The sequence below is a fragment of the Perca fluviatilis genome, chromosome 1, assembly GCF_010015445.1.
Source record: "Perca fluviatilis chromosome 1, GENO_Pfluv_1.0, whole genome shotgun sequence".
NCBI lineage: Eukaryota > Metazoa > Chordata > Actinopteri > Perciformes > Percidae > Perca > Perca fluviatilis.
Genome location: NC_053112.1, coordinates 1,694,002 through 1,699,592, shown reverse-complemented (window position 1 = coordinate 1,699,592; position 5,591 = coordinate 1,694,002). Strand labels below are relative to the sequence as shown.

Genomic DNA, 5,591 nt, shown 5'->3' with positions numbered 1-5,591 from the left:
CACAGACATGCATACATGCATGCACACACACACACACACACACACACACACACACACACATGCATACATACACACACACCACGCATTCATAAAACACACACACACACACACACACACACACACAAACAAATATACACATATACACAGACACACATACACACACACATATACACACACACACACACACACCGCACCGCGTATCACACACACACACACTCACACACAAACACACAGAGCTCCATAATATAACTATAATTTCATGCAAAATGGTTGAATCTGGTGAAATATTGTAAAAATGTCAAATATGACTAGTTTTCTTCCAAATGAAATGCTGACATTACAGAATGCATGGTTTTATACTGTAAAGGCAGTGAGATCAAAACATGTGGTTATAATGGAAGTCAATGGGGCCATTTTTGCCTCAAAGGTGTCCAGAGGGAGTATCTGGAATTACATAAAAAATACTAATGCAATCAAATCAGTTTTGTTGCTTATCTTTGACATATCAAAGCCTCTAATCCCCACCAAAGCCCCATCTACATATTATTCATTATATGGGAAAAAAAATAATTTTTGTGTTTTTTTGTAATAAAAAATGAAATACTTCAAATACATAAACTGGCATTTAAAGGGTTAAAATCCTGAAAATGATTGAATGTTTGGTGGTTTTGATTAGGTTAGAAGTTGTGTAAGTTATTCATGAAAAAAGCAGAAAGAAATATTGATATATGATGATTTAATAACAGTTTTTGTTGTGCGTGGACATTTTTGCCTCGAAGGTGTCCAGAGGGTACAAAATGAATCATTTAAGTATAAAAGACATGTAAGAGTAAAAAACACTGGATTTAAAAAATTTGACTGAAAAGAAGGATTCCTTCAAAATGTCATGCCATAAGAAGTAACACAGCAAAAATGATCACAAAATGAAAAAAAACCTTAGGAGAAAATGTACAAAAATGACTGAAGAGGGCATGAGGGTCTATTTACATGTATACATAGAGTCTATTTATTTCTATTTCTCACCGTTAATCACCGCTAGCATCAACAAGGGTCACCACTGTTGTTTATGTGTGTGTGACGTTAAAACCTGTAACTGGGAGTACAACGATCTGCCACGAGGTCCACGGGTAGTAACTTATGGGTTTACGGGTAACGGTTTGACAGCCGTTCAGGGCACTTTCGCGAGTAGAAGGTTATGTAAACACGGGTTACGGGTTGCCTGGAACACAGCATATGTTTGAACTTACACATACGTCTTGCAACTACCACGCACCACCAACCACAACAACAACCCAGTGCAGATAGTTAGGCATTGTATTATCTCAAATGTCTTAAAATATATAGTGTGTTTAGCCGCTGTAAACCGGGCCGAGCCCCAAATTTGTACAATGTCTGGCTCTGCCCCGTGTGTGGATATATTCAGTGCTGTTTTGTCAGAGTAGCGAGCTTCACTGTGTTCCTTGTTGCTCACATTTTGGTGCAAGTCAAAACACCTTTTTAAATAATTAAAACTCTATTTTAATATGTTTTTCTTTTTATTCACACTATGTGTAGATATGGCGCTGCAAACTATCTGCCATCTGAAGATCAGTTTCTGTGCTCCATCTGTCTGGATGTGTTCACTGATCCTGTCAGCACACCATGTGGACACAACTTCTGCAAGAACTGCATCAATGAACACTGGAATACTAATGACCAGTACCTGTGTCCGATGTGTAAAAAGGTTTTCAACACAAAACCTGAGCTGCACGTCAACACTTTCATCTCTGAGATGGTTGCTCAGTTCAGACAGTCAGCTCAACAGAAAGCCAGCAGCAGCAGCTCAGAGCAACAAGTGTCCAAACCAGGAGAAGTTCCCTGTGACGTCTGCACTGGAACCAAACTGAAGGCCCTGAAGTCCTGCCTGGTGTGTCTGGTCTCCTACTGTGAGACTCACCTGGAGCCTCATCTGACCATGTCAGGTCTGAAAAGACATCAGCTGATCGACCCTGTGGAGAACCTGGAAGACAGGATGTGTAGGCAGCACGATAAACCTCTGGAGCTGTTCTGTAAGACCGACCAGACATGTGTCTGCATGCTCTGCACTGTTTTTAGATCACAAGATGCATGATGTTGTTCCTCTGAAGGAAGGATATGAAGGAAAGAAGGTAGAGCTGGGGAAGACAGAGGCTGAAATTCAGCAGATGATCCAGAAGAGACGACTGAAGATTCAGGAGATCAAACACTCAGTCGACCTCAGTGAGGAAGATGCAGACAGAGAGATAGCAGAAGGTGTTCAGGTCTTCACTTCTCTGAAGGAGTCTGTTGAGAGAGGCCTGAATGAGCTCATCGACACGATCAAAGAGAAGCAGAAAACAACAGAAAAACAGGCCAAGCTTTCATCAAAGAGCTGGAACAGGAAATCTCTGAGCTGATGAAGAGAAGCACTGAGGTGGAGCAGGTGTTACGCTCTGAAGACCACCTCCATCTTCTCCAGAGTGTCCAGTCCCTAAACATCCAACAACCTCCACCCACCAAGGACTGGACAGAGGTCTGTGTCCATCCATCATCATATGAGGGGACTGTGGTGAAAGCTGTGGTTCAGCTGGAGGAGACACTCAGTAAAGAGATGAAGAAGCTGCTTGAGTCTGAGCTGAAGAGGGTCCAGCAGTATGCAGTGGATGTGACTCTTGATCCTGATACAGCACATCCTAATCTCATCTTGTCTGATGATGGCAAACAAGTGAATCACGGTGGTGTGAGGAAGAATCTCCCAGACAACCCAGAGAGATTTTCTTATTGTGTTTGTGTTTTAGGAAAGCAGAGTTTTTCTTCAGGCAGATTTTACTTTGAGGTTCAAGTGAAAGAAAAGACTGAATGGACTTTAGGGGTGGCCAGAGAGTCGATCAACAGGAAGGCAGACATCACAGCGAGCCCTCAGAATGGTTACTGGATTATAGTGTTGAGAAATGGAAATGGTTAAAGCTAAGCTGCTGGCCCTTCAGTCCTTCTCTCTACGAAGTCTCCTCCTCAGAAGGTGGGGGTGTTTGTGGATTATGAGGAGGGTCTGGTCTCCTTTTTATGACGTAGATGCTGCAGCTCTTATCTACTCCTTTACTGGCTGCTCCTTCACTGAGAAACTCTTCCCAGTCTTCAGTCCCAGTCTTAATTATGGTGGTAAAAACTCTGCCCCTCTGATCATCTCTCCTGTCAGAGTAACTAATCACTTAACTTTGATTTATTTATTTTCATTCAGGGAAAGAAATGTTAATAATTAGTTTAGATATTATTTTCTATCTTTTTAATGCGGTGATGGATTTATACTTAATTGTTAAGACTTGTTTAATTATATGTATTCCATTTCATAGTCAACAAATTAATTTAATGCATTCATCTCTTCAACACTGCATCAGAATATCTATTTTTAAAAAACCTCTGTTAAATCCACAGACATTTATTTTAACTTCCAGAAGAAATCAGTTTTAAAAAACACTTCATTTAAGAGTAAGTCTGCATCCACAATAAATGCAGGTCTTTCCATACATATTAATTGGGGGTAGTGGTTGCGGTTGCCACGGGGGAAGATGGAAAAAACACAGCGGTGAAAATTTTGATAGAGCAGACACCTTGTCTTGCTGCAGTGGCCAATCATGTAACAGAGATCAGAGTTGTCAGAGTGTTTTGAGGCGGTGTGAGAGTCCCGTACAGGAAACAGGAAACATCACTGCCTCTATCTCTGCCACGAGAACGTTTTAAAACTCCAAACACAGGCTCTATCAGCCCGGGAGTTTGGGGAACAGCTGACTGTTTCCTCAGTCCCTCCATCAGTCCCGCTGAATGTTTCCTGTAACAACAAAGCACTCGCTATATCTCACTCATCTCTTTTCTTTCTCTCTTTCTCCGGGAAATAAAGCTGCCTTCAAGTTCAGTCAGAAATGTGGAGATCTATAGACCATCTGACAGATAACAGTAAGTGTGAAATATAAAGTGTACTTGTGCTACATTGAGAAGTCACAAAAACAGGCTGTTTCAGTGACACTCCCCCGCGCGCACAACTCTACCAAAAATCTGTGGATCACTTTCTTTGGTCTGAACTCAGCTTAAGGTCTATTACATGTCTATAGTGTCTACAGAACACAATATGTGTCATTATTATACCAGGTATAAAAGGTTAATGAATGTTTCTATTTTGTCTGAAAAGTGTTTTGGTTCATTATTAGTCACTTTGGTTATTTTTGGTTTGTTTTGTGGGTGAGATGGTTTATAAGTCAAAGAAATCTGTAAATATGTGATTGTAGAATAAAAACTGTAAAATAAAGCAGTTGTTGAACACAAGGCCTGAGTAAACAGTGACTTGAACACCAAACACTGAACAGAAAAGCTGGTTTACACAGAAGTTGTATTTCATTACGAGTACATTGTGTTTCCTGTGGCTGCTTCACAATAAAAGCTCCCTGTGTGTTTCACCTGTTGGATGCTTTTAATGTGAAGGAGCGGCAGGAGGAAATGTTGGTTTCACCAGCAGTGATTGTGGAGGATGAATCGGTTTTCACCCTTTTTTTTTAGCTCCCGTTTTCAAAATTTCTTTATATATCATACAGAAATCTGGGTTTTTTTTATTTAATTTTTTAATTTTAACGTGAAACAATTCAAGAAACCACAAGTGATACAAGACAAACAGTCACATAAAGAAATAAAAATATAATAAATAAATAAGAGTAAAGTGGTTTCTTTTAAACTACATAATTGTATTTACCCAAAAATAACACGGATGGATGATTCAATACAACGCGCGCCTCGCGAGAACGACAGAAGATCGGATCTCTACTTTCATAGAATTTGGGGTGTTTTATTAAATATTTTAGCATTTGAGAAAAAAACTTTAAATGTTTCTAAACAGTATCCTCGCTTGAACGTTGACATATACCAGTGTGTGATTATCCTTCCTTTTATATTTAGTCTAAATAATTCATAATTTTTCACTTTTTTTTAACTCAAGGATTAGGTATAGTTTCCTATAAATGAGGTTTATTGACCATGCAATTCAAAAATAAGTGTAAAACTAGTGGTGATAAGTTGGTGTTAGTGGTGTTTATACATGGTGGTGAAAAGACAAGCGTAAAACGAAAAAAACAAATTGTGATTGTGGAGGATTTTCAAACTGGACACAAACCCTGTTCTCTTGGGTGAAAGTCCTGTTTGACCCATCCACCCCCCAAACCTGCCTCATTACCGGGACATTTGGCCGCTCTTTACTGCTGTTTTCCTACTACGTGTCCAACTACTACTTCCACTAGAGGATGCCGCCACTAGAAACATTAATATTATTATTATTATTTTTTTTTTGTAGTTTATTTAAATAGGGACAGATACAAAAACATAGATTATTACATAAATAACAATCCAATGCCTGTATCAAGGTGTTTATAGCCATGGCTAATTCGCAACACCTGTCCCTAGGAGGGCTTTTAACAGTTCAAATAATAAAAGGAGTCAGATTTTTACAGTAAACAATAAAATGTCCACAAAAAAAACAATAAAAATAAGTGTAGTAAATAAACAGATTAACTTCGGACTCACAGATGCACACCTCACATACACACAGCTATACA

At 39.3% G+C, this 5,591-nt stretch overlaps 1 pseudogene; it reads left to right on the top strand.

Annotated features, from left to right (window-relative positions):
* The first annotated feature begins 1,546 nt into the window (after nt 1-1,546).
* On the top strand, nt 1,547-3,197 carry LOC120560910 (annotated as a pseudogene).
* Nucleotides 3,198-5,591: the final 2,394 nt, after the last annotated feature.